Below are 19,505 nucleotides of genomic sequence, written 5' to 3'. Positions count from 1 at the left end.
ACTAGGGGTCTAGTCATACATGAGGACAACAAACATCGTAGCAACGATAATGGAATAAATGGATGAGTGATTAAAATGATACACCGAAGGATCCACTAGCTCTAGTGGAAAAATGGCTAGCCACAAATTCCGTTGGCACCACGCCATTTTCAATCAACGCCAGCACTATTTTTTTCAATAGTGCTGGCATCGACATAATTGGCACGTCAGCTATACGTGATTAGTGATGGCGTTGTTTTTTTGGAAGACGTCACAAATGTTTTGTCCCATCTGTACTCACCGCTTAGAAGATAGTGGTGGCATAGAAATTTGATGCACGACGTCATTAATTAGTTAGTGCTGGTGTGCCAACTTATGTTATGCCAGAAATGAATTTTCCATTTTCTTACTGTTTTAAGTATTTAATAATTATATTAGTCAAAAAATAATAAACATATTATATTATATTTTTTGTCATCATTATTATTAGTATTTTTTTTATCATTTTGGGTTTTTTATTTCTTTACTACCAGTTCTAGTTTTGAGTCCTTTATCGTGTTAAGTCTTTTATTAATCTTATTCTTTTTTATTTGGGTTGTTATTACCTATGGCGTTGCTTTTTAGGTTGCTACTTGTGAGCTGCATTGGGATTTTCCCCGAAGAGGAGGGTAGATGCAGTACAGTAGAGATAAGTATTTCCCTCGGTGAGAACCAAGATTTATTGAACCAAAATGAGAATCATGCAAAGCCTCGTGAATAACATCGACACACACAAAAGCAAATACTTGCACCCAACGCGAATAAGAGGGTTGTCAATCCCCTTGGCCGTTACTTGCAAGGATTAAATCTTGTAGTGGTAGATAGATAGATTGCAAAATGAAATAAAAAGAAATAAAAGTTGCAACAATGATATTTTTGTTTTTTATATGATAAAAGTAGACCCGAGGGCCATATTGTTCACTAGAGGCTTCTCTCTCGAACACATAACATACGATGGGTGAACAAATTACTGTTGGGCAATTGATAGAAAAACGCATACTTATGACGATATTCAAGGCAATGATCATGTATATAGGCATCACGTTCAAGACAAGTAGACAGACTCGTGCCTGCATGTACTACTATTAATCCACTAATCTACCGCTATCCAGCATGCAGCTAGGGTATTAACTTAAAAAAAACAAAGTAACGCCTTAAGCAAGATGACATGATGTAGACAAAGTAAACTCAACTAATACGAATAAACCCCATCGTTTTATCCTTAATGACAAAAATACAAATACGTGTCCTATCCCTTTCTATTACTGGGATAGAGCACCGCAAGATTGAACGCATCACAAAACACCTCTCGCACTGAAGATAAATCAATCTAGTTGGCCAAACCAAACGGATAGATCGGAGAGAAATACAAAGCAATAAAAATCATGCATAATAAAGTTTAGAAAAGACTCAATTACTTCTCATGAATATTCAGATCATAAATGCACAATTCATCAGATCCAACAAACACACCACACAACAAGATTACATCGGATAGAACTCCAAGAACTTCAAGGAGAACATGGTATTGAGGATCAAAGAGAGAGAAGAAGCCATCTAGCTACTAGCTATAGACCCGTAGGTCTGTGGTAAACTACTCATGCATCATCGGAAAGCAGCAAGGATGGTGTAGAAGCCTCCGTGATCGATTCCCCCTCCGACAGAGTACCGGAAAAGGCCTCCAGATGGGATCGTGGAAGAAGAGATGCTTGTGGCGGCAGAAAAAGTGTTTTGGGTGTCTCTCTGTTGGTTTGGGAATATTTAGGATTTTATAGGCATGGAATTTGGTTAAATAGAGCTGTGTGGGACTCACAAACTCAGGGGGCGCGCCCCTTGAGCTTGTGGATCTCTTGTATCTCGTCCGGTATTCTCCTGAAGCTTCGAGGGTCCCTTCCTGCCCAGAAAATATTAATCCAAAGGTTTTTTTTTCTGTTTGGACTTCGTTTCATATTGATTTTCCGAAAAGATAAATACAAGCACAAAACAGGAACTGACACTAGGCACTAGGTTAATAGGCTAGTCCCAATAAATGATATAAAATTACATATAATTGCATATAAAACATCCAAGATTGATACTATAATAGCATGGAACAATAAAAAATTATAGATACGTTGGAGACGTATCATAGGCCCACGCCAGCACTGGCCCGCGTGAGTCAACTGCACCTTAGTAAAAGACCTAGCTAGTCGCTGCCCTCGTTTCACCCAATACACTTCCCCTTCAACTAGCCGCCGCCGCCACCTCCGGACCTCGCCGCCCCATTGCCGCCCTGCCGGCAGCAAGGTTCGACCTCTCCTTCCCCTCCCATCGCATCTCCTTCCTCTCCACTCCCACCTCCTCCGTCCGCGGACACGCCACACGACATTCATGGGGATTGGTTTGTGTAAAAATTTAGGGGATTGATTTGTGTAGAAATTTTAGTATCATGAATTCCTTTGTGATGTAGAATCCAAAGCTAGTGCCATGGATTGCTTTATGAAGAAATTTTAGTGATAATCTGATTGCAATTGTGTAGAATCAGACTTTAATAGTGCATTATGAGTAGAACTTTTTTGAGTGCTAGAATTTTAACGATTCAAGTTCAACTTAATTTGGTAGTGTAGACTGGAATGTTTGGAATAAATAAGATGAACTCCTATAAATTAGATTGGCGGTGTAGAATTTGTTTATTTGTGTCTCCCTCCGTGGATTTTGTTAATTTGTGTATATAATTACTAGTGTAGAATTATATTTAGCACCGTGCTATCAGATTATGTGTAGTAGAAATTGATTTACTAATGTAGAAATCGATTGTACTTAGTGTTGATTTAGTAGTCTAGAATCTGATTATACTTAGTTTTCAATATGTTTTGTGTAGAATGGCGCAACCACCACCATGTCGAGTGTGCAAGTCAAGGTGTGCAACCAGCCTTGCATCTGGCACACTGTTCGGCATCTACTTCCAGCTGTGTTTTGTTCCCGCAACAGTAACAAATTATGTGAACCCTCTAATAGAATTCTTTTGTTTTTGTTCACTAGTACGCGTCAGTGCTATACAAACGGTTTTTAACCCCTTTCCGCGACGGCATTGGAACCGTCGCCAAGTGAGTGTGGGCGATAGGGGGGTCCTTCCCACACGACCCAGAAATCATCGGGGATAGGGAGCCTTGATGCATACAGTTGTCCCTATATAACCGTTTTCGATATCTCGAATATCCCAAATGCTTCATCCTTGCTACTCGTTTGTGCTCGCATTGCCATTGCAGTCGGAGTTTTGTGGTTTTACCTAAAACCAGGCAGATTCTAGGCACGGGAGCTTTCCAGGCAGATTCTAGGCACGGGATATTTATGATGCCTGGCACATCACAAATAGTTCATGATTATAAACCGTGTACGGTAGGTAGACAATCACACACATTTAGTTTTCCTGCACCGTCTGTGATAGTGTCTGACATCACACACGCTTTGCAAACGGCAACTGTGTGCATTGTGACACACGTTTCCTCTCCGTGAACCGTGTCGGATTATGATGTATATCGCACACGCTGTGCTTTATTAACCGTGTGCGCCGTAATGACCTGCACACCGTAATTTTGCCCTAATTTAATTGTTGCTATTTAAAATTGTACCTAATTTAAACTTGAAAGTAGACTATAGCTTTATTCATATCCATCAGGTTCAAAAAACCAATGCATTATTCAATTCACAGGTACATATGTTTAAGAATTACATAAGCACCAAATAAAGAATGATGAACCAGGGTTCTATACTTGTACTATTACAGATGGTAAAGAAAGAGGCGACAGACATTCCGGTTGCTGAACAAGGTGAAGCGGAATGGCCCTATTGTGCTCTCTTGGATGCAGAAGGCATGCAGGACTCTAGTCTAACCCCTTGTGATGGCCGTCCGCCAATCATGTAGTTTGAGAGGTAATCTTGAGTAAATTGCTTCAGGATCCACTGCAAAAGAAAAAAAGATTCAGACATTGTCATCGAACACAACTCATTACGGGCAGTAAAAAGAAGGCTACAGGGTTCTCACTTACCATCCTGCAGTTCACTGTTGTCTTGCATAAAGTGTGAACAAATAGTTCGATTGACATCTTTTGACCCATTTTAATAACAATCTTTATCAGTTTCCTCACTTGATGCTGGTTCATGAATATCTCATTGCCCCATACGCAGAAAGGGTCGAAGTGTGGATCTTTGGCAATGATATATGTACCTAAAAGCACCAAGTTAATATTAGAAGCTAAACAAAAATTGAAAAATGATGTAGTACAACACTCCCTCCATCCCATTATATAAGAGTTTATTACATGTATATCTAGACATCATCAGAACATTAAGGTAACGCTCTCCCTTGTTGCTATGTAGCCTGGGATTGCATATTTAGTCATTCAGTACAATGCATGTTGCTATGTAGCCTCAGATATATTAAATATGGCCCTAGTTAACCTACTGATAAATGGGTTACAGATATATTCAGTGAAATGTCCGATTCGATGATTAATCCCTTATCAGCCCCAGGCTATATGGTACCAGCTACTGATATCCTGAATAGTGAGTACATATAAGCAATGCGATGAAACTAACCTTGATGGAAAACAACATAGTTCTCAATATTGTCCTGCATGAGTACATATAAAGGCATGTTAAGCACAATAGGCTAAACATCAACCAAATATATCCATGGTAGACAACATAATCTACAAATGATAGCTTCAGTGTGCAGGCTTAAGCACGCTAGTTAAGAAAAACAAGAAGTGGAAAGGTGTGTTAACTGCATCAGGCATAACATTCAAAAACAAGCAAATAGTCATTCAAACTGGTATTGTGCAGGTCTAAAGTATAGTAGTTATTGTTAAAAAACGAAAAGGCATGTTAACTGCAATCACTGCAAAAAATACACTTCCCTGATGATACGTGTTTGTCACAGTAGGTCACGTTTTCTGTCATGCATGTACATCCATGGCGATTTTATGACAGAATCAAGATAGTCATACTTGTGCTGTCGTAGAAGTGTTCCATGACATTACCAAAATTACCATCATGGAAGTGTCCACTTCCATGACGATAAATCGCGTGTCATGGAAGTGCTTTCGTCAAGGGTGACCGACACGTGGCATCCACCGTAACGGGTCACCGTTAAGCTATCGGGTCCGGTTTTGGATCCGATAACCCGTTAACAGCCCGGACCAATGAGGATTTTCCACGTGTAAAATCGTCATTGGCCGGAGGAAACACGTGTTGGCTCACCGTTGGGACAGATGTCATCCATTCATTGACATGAGGCGCCTATGACAGGTGGACACGTGGCATGGCCCAACAAAGGCCCATTCTGGTGAAAAGGCTGGGCCTATCAAAATAAGCGGGCCGGCCCATTAGTGGCCTACTTGAGTCAGGCCCATTTGCAAGTACGGCCCATACAACTTACACATAATCGGCCCATCAAAGGCCCATTCTAGATTTGACAATTTCCAGCCCATCGTCAGTTTAAGCCCGTTAACGGCCCGCTACATCTTTAGGCCCAATTACGGCCCGAGCTTCTTTCGGCCTGTTAGCAGCCCATCGTTAGTTCCAGCCCGTTAACGGCCCGGAATGTCTTTCGGCCTTTTTTCGGCCCATTCTATAGTTGGACCAATTCTAGCCCATTGTGACTTTAGGCCTCCTCGGCCCATTCGGTAAATGGGCCAACTCTTAGCCCATTTTGCTCTCGGCCTGTTAATGGCCCACACAACAGTTGGGCCTTTGACTATATGTTGTGCTGGGCATCATTTCAGCCCAACGCGACTTTTGGCCTGTTAAAAGCCTAGTTTGCAAATTGGGCCTCCTCTGGCCCATAACACTTTCGGCCTCTTACTAGCCCGTAAAGTAAAAGGGCCGAGACAAAATTGACATTTATTTCGGCCTGCTAGAGGCCCGCGGGCCATTTCCATTTATACGGCCCTATCGAGCTTTTGGCCTATTAACAGCCTGCTAAGAGCCGTTGTTTCGGTGGGCCACATCATTTGGGATCCACTTAATATTATTTTGACCAGCCCAGTTAAGGCCCGCTTTGACTACACATGTTTGTTCGTTTGTATGGCGTCCAGGAAATGTTTGGGCGTGTTGGACATACTATCACCTCCAAAAGACATACACTATACAATAAAAACACTAAGGCATAGAAACATAGAATAATCCTACACCATACAATAAAGAAATTACAACCAAATATACCCACTGGGCATTATAGTTTGGCACCAGTGATAATAAAGCGTACACAAATAGCAAATTACATACACTGGACAAATAAAGCTCATACATCATGGACACGCATCAATATAACTTACCATTTGAACTATAATCTCTTCAGAAATAGGATTGGCCGGATTCAGATAGCACAAATTTTAGTCTGCAAAATCTCCATTCCTTCGTGGTTACCTTAGTGTCTTGTTCCATTTTTTTGGACTCTTGCATCTAATACCTGCATGCCCAGTCTCAACTTGTTGATTGTACGTTGAGAATCATGTACACGTTGTCTTGCCACCTCTAGTTGATGCTCGAGGACATCAGCACATTCCAATTCCAATCCATAATCATTCGATAATGGCCATGCCGCACTGCTCGTAGATCTTTGTGTTGATGTCACTTCATCCTGAAATGTTTCTGTAAGTACACATGACTAGAGCAAAAATAAAGTTACAATAGTGAAGCGAGCAAGACAGACTATTTTGTACATGGAAAAATAGGACTAACAATAATGTTACATGTCATGAAGCATAAGCAGGTGATATTTTTAAAAATTATAAAAATGGTAGTATGTGCAGCCTGCATACAAAAATCTCTCTTAGCTCACTAGAGGAGCATGATGTTGGGGCCAAATCCAAAACACAGACAAGTTACAAATTTAGACAGCATGTTGCGTACAAGTAAGCAAGCAGTTGGGCATTCTATAGCTCAATTAAAGTCTTAGGGAGCATAATGAACAGCAGAGGGGTTCATACAAACCTACTACAACAATCAAAACTTTGCAATCATTAGCCTAGTATAAACTAGATTGTGAGCCTCATGCCATAATAGGTTGTTAATAGACTTCAAAGCTTCAGGCACACTTCGCCAGAGTAATTAAATGGTAAGGCCTTTAATTATGTCAACTAATAGTTATACAAGTACCCAACATCACGCATCTTTGTTTGGGCATCTCATTAACTGAGGACAAATAAAGCAATTGAAAAGAGCAAATTAACTATGCCTGAAACAAACAAGGAATTGAACTGTTGAGTTGGATACAGTGACTTACCTTAACTGGTTGAATAGGCTCAGCGCTGCTCCTACTTCTCTTGCAAAGCTCCTTCCTAACATCTTGTACTTGGAAATCCTCAATCTTATCTTCATTGCACCCCCTCTGCAAGGTGACACAAACTAGTTACTCGTCTCCTTGGAAGATAAATATGCATACTTTCCAGTCTGTGAACAACACAAAAGGATGATTTTATAACAAAACAACACCACATAATGAAACATGCCACATCTCTTGCACTTGCACACAATGAAATGAGCATTTACTATGTGTGCACTATGTAAAACTAGGCATACCTTCGAACTGGATCTCCAGGTACTCTTGGAGAGCCTACTTTAGTGTACAGCCAAACCTTTATGTCACCTATGAGTTAGACAAGGCCCCACTACAGCATCCCTTAGTGTTTAAATCGTTGACAAGCTCTGTTAGAGTGTTAGGTCAAGAACAACAAGTAATCAAAGCAAATAGTCCTGGTATGGCTGGCTGATGCAAACAAGCAATTAAACAGATGTGTGAGCAAATCTTACATACTCCCTCCTTCCATCTATATAGGGCCTAATTGTTTTTCGAGGCTAACTTTGACCAAGTGTCATAGCAATAATATATGACATGCAAGTTACACAAAGCATACCGTCAAATTCGTACGTGAAAGGAGCTTCCAATGATATAATTTTCACATTATACATCTCATGTATTATTAGTCTTATCAATAGTTAAAGGCGGTCTCGAAAAACACATTAGGCCCTATATAGATGGAAGGAGGGAGTATCAAGAAAAGAATCAAAGAAGGAGGCTTAAAGAGCATCACTTGACTGACCAGATTTAAGGGGCATTTAAACATCACGTGCAACGTATGAACTAACATAAACATTGCATATTCCAGATTCTACAATGGAATGCACATGTATTAGGTTATGCCATGTATGATGATGCCTAAATGTTCACTATAGCAGGCAGGAGTGATTCATCATTGCACGCACAATTGAATTGCAGGTTAAGGGCCAGTTCTATTCCGCCTTTTCAGAGCTTATTGTCAAGATAAGCCATAAAAGATGTAAAGAAGTCATTTTTGAGTTATGGGCTTGGGCTTAACTTATTTCGCTTTGGAGGGGGGTGTTTCGGGTAGAAGCTCACTAAAAATCGAAGGGAAGGGGAGTAGTGAAATGACTCTGTTGTCTGCCTATATTACACTCAGAATGCAACTGCTCACGCCCGCGTCACACCTGACCCTCAAGTAAAAACAAACACGCAAGAGTTCATTGCCCTGCCCGCTTGCATCTCCTCTCCCCTTTCCCTTGATCCCCTGCCTGCAACGCTAGGGTTCCTCTAGCGAGCCGTCACCGCTGGTCCCATCTAGCCTGGTCCTCGACGATGCTTTGTCCAGCTAGGCTACATGCGGGTAGGACCAAATCTCCCCGGCTGCTCCTCCCTCTGGTGCCGCCCCTCATTCTCATGGTCTCCAGCAGCTACTCCACTGTGGTCCGTCCAATGCACTACTCCGGTGGGCGTCGCACAACTACGGTTGATGGCACACGGCGGCAGAAGGCACCTTATTCCCCCTCCCCTCCTCCCAGGCCGTGGCCTTGAGGTGCTGTTGAAGGATGAGCTCATCTATCAAGGTGAGGATCTCCTCTGATTTTTTGCCAAATTTTCATTCTGATCCACTATACGATGAATTGCTATGAGCTTCTTCTGCTGCTGTTATATGATGCATTGCTGTGAGCTGCTCCTGCTGCTGCTATATGATGAATTGCTATGAGCTGCTGCTGCTGCTATATGATGAATTGCTATGAGTTGCTGCTGCTATATGATGAGTTGCTATAAGCTGCTCCTGCTGCTGCTATATGATGAATTGCTATGAGCTGCTCCTGCTGCTGCTATATGATGAATTTCTATGAGCTGCTCCTGCTGCTGCTATATGATGAATTGCTATGAGCTGATGCTGGTATACGATGAATTGCACACTGCTGCTCTTGCTGCTGCCGTATGATGAGTTGCTATGAGCTGCTGCTGCTATATGATGCTTTCAGGTGGTGCTGCTATATGATAATAACCAGCCACTTGGACCATCGAATTTCAATAAATAATTGTTCTTCATTTAAATGTGGGTCATGTGTTCTTCATTTAAATTAGGCAATGGGATCTCTATGGAAGACATTGACCAAAGTAGATTGTGCCAAGTAGATGGTATCTTTGTATTTGCATTTTGAACAAATAGTGATGGTCTGTTTTCCTATCATATTAATTACTGCACTGGGTTCAATTTGTGATGTTTGCAAGTCAAATTAATTTTCATATGGGTAGCAAAATGAAAAAATATAATGCAATCTAGACTTTTCACTGATCATACCAAAGATAAGCTGAAAAGGAAGGCAATGAAAAGAATTGGTTGGCTTATTACCTGGAGCTTATATTCACAGGTGCTTATTTTCTTAGGATAACTCGTAAAAACTGTCCCTAAGAAACTTGGCCAATAGAACTGACATACAAATCACATGTCATGATGATTGCAATGGAGGAGTGACCTACCATAGCACACTGTATAGGCTCACTGCTGCCTCTCCTTTTTTTGCGATGTTCCATGAAATTGCCACAGACATCTTGTACTTTTTCATTGTGTAACCCCATCTGCAAGTTGACACGGCTAATTTCAGACATCTCTACATGATAATACATTGCATATCCCTTGCGCATATTTAAACCACCAATTAATGATTGTGTGCGTAGCATAAACTAGCCATGACTCTGTGTGCTGGACTAGCAGGCACTCTAAGGGAGCCTAATGTAGTGCACTGAAATTTCTACATGCCACCTATGATTTTGTGTAATGTACTACCTCTCTTCCTAAATATATTTCTTTCTAGAGATTCCAATATGGACCACATACAGATGTATATAGATGCATTTTTGAGTATAGATTCACTCATTTTGCTCCGTATGTGGCCTATAGTGGAATCTCTAGAAAGACTTATATTTAGGAACGGAGATACGAGGTAGTATCATGTATGACATCTACATATCTAATTTAGCAGCCAGTAGTAGAAATATTGTCTGCACAAAGGGATTACTAGTCGAAAATCCTAGCAAAGCACGCTGGCAGGCACAAAACAATACAAGAGAGAGAGACACACTTACAAGATCATAGCAATGCCTCAGTCCAGGATCTTGTTGGCCAAGCTGTTAGATCCAGAAGAAACATCGTCCTTGTAGTTTTTGCCAGCTGCATAACAGGTAACAACGACCTGTTAGTATATTTGAATTACATCGGGCAGGTGATGCTGGATGGGATTAAAGGTGACAAGTACCTAGGCCGTGGCGAGTGCTTGGCATCTTTCCAGACGGTGGGAATCAGGTTAGAAACGTCAAGGGTGATGAAGCTGCGCTGGCTATTGGGGTCCGGTAAGGAGATCTAGAACCGTCGAGTAGGGTGTTTGTGGAGCGGCTCCGGTAGGGTGGACTACGGTGTGGGCAAAGCGGATCTGTGGCCGTGGACGAGGGCGTCGGTGAAGCTGCTTCGGTGGTTGGGTTAAGGATGGTGTCGACGATGCGGATCTGCGGCCGTGGACGGGGCGTCAGAAGCTGCTTCGGTAGGTTGGATGAGGGTGCGACGAAGCGGATCTGAGGCCGTGGACTTGTGAGTTGGCAAAGCGGCCCTGGTAGGGTTGAGAGTAGTATAGGCGAAGCTACTTCGGTAGGGTTGACGATGGTGTCGGCAAAGCGGCTCCGGTAGGTTGAGGATGGTGTTGGCGCAGAGGATCAGAGGCCGTCAACGGGGCCGTCGGTGGGGTGGCTCGGGGGGGGGGGGGGTGTGGACGAAGCGTCTCCGGTGCGGAGTATGAATGAGCCGCTGCAGATGTGCTGCAGTTGACGAGAGTACTGGCGAAGCAAATCCGGCACCGTGGACAAGGCCGGCACTAAATGGGCTGTGGTACAGTGATGGATGAGCAGTCTACTTGTTTCTAGTGGAGGTGGGAGGGGTAGATGAGACCGCAGAAGTAGATCCGGCGAGGTGGACGCCATTGGCAGTGAATGGGCTCTGGTACGCCGATGGATGAGCAGTCTAGGGTTTTGAGAGGGGAGGGGTAGAAAGGCCGATGAAGTACGCACGACGTCATGTAAGATTCTCTCGTGCTGTGGAGTTAGTCGTTTTTGCGGGAGGAGGGGAGGAAATGGAGGTGCCGTGTGGTGGGGGGAACCGGAAGTTATCAAAGCAGACCCGACCTATTATGTAGATGAGGGCGGTATTGTAACTGTTGTTTTCCCTGCACCAAGGACAAAAGGGGAATTTCGCATGCTAAAGACTAGGTGGCGGAAGTTTTAGAAGGAGGCGGGAGATTTTGCCGCCCGCGGGATCGTTCGTATCCAGTTTCAACTAATTTTGGACCGTGTTAGCGGGAAAGTCATGCGAGACTGTGTACACGGGGCACGCGTCAGCAGTTAATAACTGGTGTGAAGTCCACCCAAAAAAAAGAAAATAACTCGAGATGATGCGCCGATAACTTGGACGTTCACACGGGCGCGGCCAATCATACGGGTGTAGAGGCGCGTTCAAAAAAAGGGATCAAACGCTCAGCCTATGTATTTCTCATGTAATTAGATAATTTAGTGCCATTGGTTATTTACTTTAAACATAATGCATTGACGTGTTAGTGTAGTGGCGCACAAAAAGAAATGGATATTGTAGTCCCACAAAAGAAATGGATATTGTAGTCCGCTACTTAAAAGTGTTACCTCATATGATTACATACCCTCCATTTCATAAATTGCGTACCCGTTGAATTCATATATGAATATTACATATATTACTTCATAATAGATCCTTAAATCATCCAATACTAATGAATTTGAATGTAAGAGTAACAATGGTGCATGTACATGATAGCTACATTGGTTGTTTGAAGAAACATCACTGTAACTGGCATGCACAATTGAAAAGGTTTATTTAGATAGAAAAAAAATGTGATATATGTGAGTGTCCAATCTTTATAGCGTTGAATCGATATTGTACCTTTGGCCACTATACGAAGTAGATATTGATTTATGTTCAAGCGATGCACGTCCACGATCGCTAGATAGTGATACATGAATGAATTGTGCAATCTCTCTCACACGCATACATATCTCATTTCCCCGTGGGCATCGGAATCACACACGTGCACTTCGTGTATTTCTCTCCCTCCGTCAAGGTTAGAATTCGTCTTCTACCCCGTCCTACAAGTCTCTCGCACAGAAACACACACACTCTCTCTGTCGAACACACCCACCCCTCTAATTCCGCCCACCCACAGCCACTAATGTCCCAAAGTATAATTATGTCTCTCACACATATGCCTAAGGTTAACTCAAGTTCTGGAACCATATGAATACATACAATGGGATTCCAGCAGAGCACCTTTTGTTTTGAGATTTCGCTCTCTCTCTCTCTCTCTCTCTCTCTCTCACACACACACACACACTACCCGACACCGAAGGAGTAGGATGGCACCTCGATCTTGATAGTAATCTGTCTATTCCTCTTTCAAACACACACACACACACACTCACTAGTTGTGCCTCTATGCCTACCGCGCACACTCTCGATACGTATTTCTCTCCCTCCCCCTCCCCCAACCCCAACAATGACAGCAGAAGGGTGACAACTCGACCTGATCTTAATCTGTCAATTGGTTTGTCTCTCAAACATTGTGTCTCTGTGCCTCGCTCATACACTCTCAATACATCTTTTTCTCCGTAGCCCCCTCGATATGTAGACTTCTCTCGCGCGCACAGATGTAGTGATGATGACGCTAAACCCAGTGTGCCTTGTTTTTACCGGCCTCATGTGATAGTTTTCACCCTGTTTTCTGTTAATTAATAAGGCAACCTTTTCCTTGTTACTACTAGTGAATCTGAAATCATTCAGGGCAGACATAAAATATATCACTTCAACCCAATTATCGCAATAACTATTTTAAAAGAAACTAGCTAGATGCCCGTGCGTTGCACGAAACATCAAGATGCATTTGTATGAGTAGTTTATCATGTGAGAGACTAGCAAGATGCCCATGCGTTGCACGGAACATAAAAATTGCCATAGTTCCCTTCCTATCCGTCAGATATAAATCGGACAGCCTATATTGCAGGATGGCAGGCACACCATCAACACCAACTTTGTTTTTATAAGAGTAGAGAAAAGGATGAACGAGGAAAGGCCTTATTTGCAAACATGGAGAGGGGTGTGTGTATCTTTTTGCAAAATTGCCATAGTTTCCTTCCTATCCATTAGATATAAATCCGACGGCCTATATTGCACTCCCTTCCTAAATATTTGTATTTTTAGAGATTTCAACAAGTGACTACGTATGGAGCAAAATGAGTGAATCTACACTCTAAAATATGTCTAGTACACATCTGTATGTGGTAGTCCATTTGAAATCTGAAAAAGACAAATATTTAGGAACGGATGGAGTATAATATAAGAGTAGACATGGAGATATATCTCCAGCATGCTCTACAACAAAAATGTGCTAGACTGGTTAGCACCGGATGCTCGGAACGCGATGACCTGAGTTCGAATTCTGTGTTTAACTTTAGATTTTTATATTATATATTACTTATTTAATATATACTTCTTTCGATACTGTACTGACAGTGGAACGCACAGAGTACTTAGAATACAAGAGTAAGGATGGACTTGTTTATTTTTCATTTTCTGTACGAAGCTGTAGCCACCATGCAAGTCACGTGCACACTGTACATGTAATTAACTTTTTATAGAGGGAGAATCATACACGCAATTAACTCAAATGGATTGGATGTGATTCTATTATTTCCAGCATAATAGCATCTCCAACGGCAGCCGGCAAATTTCCTCCTGCTTCCTTCCGCGGAGGACGTCATCAAACGCCAGCGGCATATATTTTCACAACTCTAACCAACCAGATGAAATTCGTGCAAACATGGACTATTTTCATATAAGCATGAAGGATTTCGTATAAAAAGTCGGATCTTCATATAAACATGATGTATTTCATTACATTTACATGAACTAAGCGGTGCTAATCTTGCTCTCTTGGCATAATTAATACTCCCTCCGTCAGGAAATACTTGTCCTAGAAATGGATGTATCTAGACTTATTTTAGTTATAGATACATCCAATTTATCCATTGTTAGACAAAAATTTCCCGCCAACCGGAGTGGGAGTACCTAATCTAAATGGCCGCCCGCGGATCCTTTGTCTTCCTCATGTCGAGCAGAGACTTGCGGGGTCGACAAAGGTCCTCGGAAGAGACGAAACAGCAAAGAAACCACCTGAATGCGCAGTCATCGCCTCGGCGGTGGCCTTCATGGGACCCAAGTGGAAGTGGACTCCCGTGTTCTACTTCTCCTCGATGATGGCGGCGGACACGGAGAAGCTGGCCACCGACTCGTCGCTCTCCATGCACCCGGCTTCTGTCTCTGCCTACATGGCGCTGCCGCGGGCACGGGAGGCGCGCCGACAGACACGGGAGGCGCGGCCACCGCAGACATTGGTGGCGCGGTACGATGCGGCAGCGAGAACACCCATACTGGCGTGCTCGCCGCCATGCCGGCGTGGAGCAACTTGCCACTCCTCATCGAGCTGAACTGGAGCGGCGAGTTGCTAAACCACGCGCCGGCTTGGGGCGGCAACTGGCTCCGTCGGGCCAAGCGAGGTTGGTGAAGCACCGAGCGGCCTCGCCTGTATCCGGAGGGCTCGGCGGGCCACCCAGCCGGGTAGTGTGCCGGAGAACGGCTCCTCGAAAGCCATCGGAAGAGTGGAGAAAACGTTGAAGGAGGAGCTGGGGGAGCGGCGGAGGGGTGCGATTCTTGCCCGCCGTCTGTCTGGCCTCGTTTAAATAGAGGGCGGATGGTAGGAGCTTGGCCGGCGTCTAGCCTTGTTTAAACTGAGGGCGGACGGGAGGAGCTCGGCTGGTGATTGCGTTTAATTCCGGCCCGCTCATGAACGGACGTGTGGCCGCAGTAGGTTTCTCGGTTTGCATGCGGGTTTAACGGAGGGGTTTGATGGAGGCGAGGAGGCGTGTTCAGCCGGGCGTGCAGCGGGTGACGCGGTACTATTCGATTTGACAGCGGGCGGCGCAGTTCCTGATACGGCTTTAATGCAGACGAGGGAGGGGGTAGCGGTTCCCAAAATGTTGAAGGACCAATGATGCATCCTCCTTCAATTAGCATCGTGAATGCATGAGGGAAGTAATGGGAGGAGGACCGGGAAAAGAGGTTGCACGATGTGAATGCAACACAGTTTGCACTCATATAAAGGCGCCCCTCCATTCCAATGCATCTACCACATCGTACGCACCTAAGCATTTTCCTAAGCACCTACACTAAGCGCAAAAGTCCTCGCTCCAGGCCCATCGCGGCGATGCGTGCGAGTGGCCAGCGGCTGTGCCAGATGGTCCACGACGCCGGCCTGCGGCATGGCGCCGAGGATCGTCTCCAGACGGTGTTGGCGACCGACTGGTGGATGGCTGCCATCGACGCCAACTACGACTCTCAGTTGCACCAGATGATCGTTGCCACCTCCAACAAGTTCACCATCCTCAAGAATCTCGCGGACGACATCGCCGTACTCCTCCAACCCGCGCGCCCGGGATTCTCATTGCCTGCCAGCCTGATCGGCCTCCATGGCCGGAACCTCTTTCAAGCACTGGTGACCCTGCGACTGCCCACCGATGCCACGAAGAATGTCCACCTGGAGGTCGCGCTCGCCGCAAGGCGCTCGCCCTGCAAGAATTCGTCGACCTACACATCCACGTGTATGAGCAAATCGTGTACATACGTATCTACAAGGCCAGTGAGGACGCTACGACGTTGGCCTTCCTCAACCGGCTGGATGCCTTGGATGCCTTTGCTGAGAAGCACCTTGACCTCGCCACAAAAGCCGCCGCTCCTTAGCCGCTGGGCGGTGGCCCGACGCACTAAGTTGAGGAGGAGGAGGTCGTACGTTGATGGATGCATCTTTCTTCTTGCCTCCCGTAACCACCATTGCGATCACATCATCATGGCCTTAATTCTTATTGTGCTATTGCATTCTCGTTCCAATTAATACCGACATGTGCGATCCCTTTGCTTAATTATATGCATCACTGTAACTAGTACTCCATCCGTCAATTTATAAGTTGTGCTTACCTTTTCCATCAACTTCATGCAACGCACGGGCATCTTGCTAGAAACACTAGAACATGTCGGACCGCATGTGACCAAACCGACGATGCGCCAACCTACAGCTACTATGTACCCTGATTATCTGGTGGAAATAGCCCCGCCCTATCGTTTCCGATCATTATTTCTATCTATCGATCGTGCCAAGGAGCAGAACCAAATGTTACAATTTATACATGTTTCTCTACTCCAACTCCTATAGAAGACTCAGTTGGTGATGGTGGTGTGTCCTCCATCCGTCATTTTTGACCATTAGATCTGCATCTAATGGCTGTGAGGTAAGTTGTGGCCTTTTTGCAACAATAGCCCACTTCTCTGCTCCAATTTGCAGAAAACCCATTATTATCTTGAAAGCAACCACATCCCTCCCTCCCCTCATCAAAACAGCCTGAGAAATATATTTTGAGTGAAAAGTAATATATTAGGAGTATATCAAAACAAGTGATTTCTTTCAAGTTTGTGAACAAGTACTACTATTCTACACTTTGTTTCCGTCGCAACGCACGGGCACATTGCTAGTAAAAGGAAAAGGCCTGCCGCGTTCGCGTCGCACCCCCACATGCCCGGGAATCGGGAGTACTTCACGGCCTGTCCGGCACGCCACATAGCTAGGGAAGGCGTGTTGCCTAGCATTTTCACTTTCATGTGGGACCGCCATTGAGCAAACTGACTATTGGCAAACCGCACCCCGCCCGCCGTCGGGTTGGAAAACAGAAACGAGGGGAAGATCTAGCTATAGCACGGAAGCCAAGAAATTTGGTGTCTGATGGGGCTCGTTGATAGAGTAGGTGCATTCCGTACTACCACTCCTACTAGTACGAAGTTTGTACTACAACTAGTACTACCACTATACAACTAGGTACGTGCACGACACAGAATCGTAGGAACAAAAAATGGGAAGATCTTGTTTTGGGCGATTTATCTTTTTTCAGTCAATGTATTATGAATAATATGATGTGGGGGGCACCCATGAAGCTTATGTGGCTCGGTTGCATGGCTACGAAAGGTTAGAGAAAAATAAATAGATAATGTGTTTAGAGTGCACTCCACTAAATAGATATACTTTGGATCCATTGCAACGCACGGGCCGGCACATCTATACCCCTACTAGCAAGATGCCCATGCGTTGCACGGAACATCAAGATGCATTTCTATGAGTAGTTTATCTTGTGAGAGAAAAGGATGAATGAGGGAAGGCCTTATTTGCAAATGTGGAGAGGGGTGTGGGTATCTTTTTGCAAAATTTCCATAGTTTCCTTCCTATCCGTTAGATATAAATCGGACGGCCTATATTGCAGGATGGCAGGCACACCATCATCACCAACTCCGTTTTTATATATATAATAACTAGAAAGATGCCCGTGCGTTGCACGAAACATCAAGATGGATTTGTATGAGTAGTTTATCTTCTAGGAGAAAATGATGAACGAGGGAAGGCCTTATCTGCAAATGTGGAGAGGAGTGCAGGTCAATTGTCATAGTTTCCATCCTATCCATCAGATATAGATTGGACGACCTATATTGCAGGATGGCAGGCACACCATCATCACCAACTCTGCTTTTTATAAGAGTAGAGATAATAATAACTATCAAGAGGCCCATGCGTTGCATGGAACATCAAGATGCATTTATACGAGCTGTTTATCTCGTGGGAGATGAAGATGAACGAGGGAAGTCCTGATCTGCAAATGTGGAGAGGGGTGCGGGTATCTTTTTGCAAAATTGTCATAGTTTGCTTTCTATCCGTCAGATATAGATCGGACGGTCCATATTGCAGGATGGCAGGCACACCATCATCACCAACTCGGTTTTTTATAAGAGTAGAGACTAGCAAGATGCCCGTGCATTGCACGGACCATCAAGATGCATTCTTTTTACAAAACACCTGTTGTGATTGACCCATGCAGGAGTAATCCGATGTGTAAAAACTAATGATATCTTAATTGCCCAAACTTCTTTTTTCAAAATGAATTGTCACTACTTATTTTTACTTTATGCTTTACAATGCACAATTCCATGAATCTTAAAATAGTTTTTTATAAAACTAATTGATCTTGAACTAGATGAACTATAAGAATTTAAACGAACATCTACGTCATGCATATATGACTCAAAGCTTACATGCCATAATGTGTTATTTATTCATAATTTGGTTACCAAATCTCATGCGTGCAATGCACGTGTACCTTACTACTCCCTCTGTTCCTAAATATTTGTCTTTCTAGATATTTTAACAAGTGACTATATACGGAACAAAATGAGTGAATCTACACTCTAAAATGTGTCTGCATACATCCGTATGTGGTAGCCATTTAAAATGTCTAGAAAGACTTATATTTAGGAATGGAGGGAGTAGTTGGTAGTAGTAAGAAACAAATTCCGGGTTTGGCACGAGCTCGTACTGCGGGCAATGTTGAGGATATCGCTTATCGTTATCGTCTCGGTCAGCTAGGGATTAGAGATTAATCGGAAATTGGCCGATTAATCAATTTTATCGGTTGACTATTAATCGGATATTTTTTTGCAAATCTTAGGTTGCCAACACTAAAATACGCTATAATCAACACCCAAATAATATTTAACAGAAGTGTTACCTTGATTTCTAGCCTTTGAATCCTCGTATAATGGCAAACAAAATAGGACAATAATACATATTCCGTAACAAGGTCCACAAAACATAAAAAACATAGTTTTTGCAAATATCGTGCTATGAATAGGTCTGATTTATCGATAGATTCCCGATAAATCGCTTGTCAGAACGATAAATCGGTCCAAAAGATAAATGGAAAAGATAAGTCATAATCTTATCGGTCACCACCAGATTAGCGATAAATCGGAAGATTAATCAGTGAATCGGAAGATTTCTTGAACAGTGACCGCGGGAGCACCACAAGGCCTGCCGCAGGAGTTACATTTCCCTCTCGAGGCCCACGGGACCGAGCTTCAGTGGCTTAGTGCACCGGCCTATGAGTCAATGACATGCGGACCTTAAATGTGGCTGGCCCACATGTCATTCTCATGGTGGTGGCGTGGTTTGCG

The sequence above is a fragment of the Aegilops tauschii genome, chromosome 5 (assembly GCF_002575655.3).
Source record: "Aegilops tauschii subsp. strangulata cultivar AL8/78 chromosome 5, Aet v6.0, whole genome shotgun sequence".
NCBI lineage: Eukaryota > Viridiplantae > Streptophyta > Magnoliopsida > Poales > Poaceae > Aegilops > Aegilops tauschii.
The sequence above is the reverse complement of the archived record's forward strand: the minus strand, read 5'-3'. Positions refer to the sequence as shown.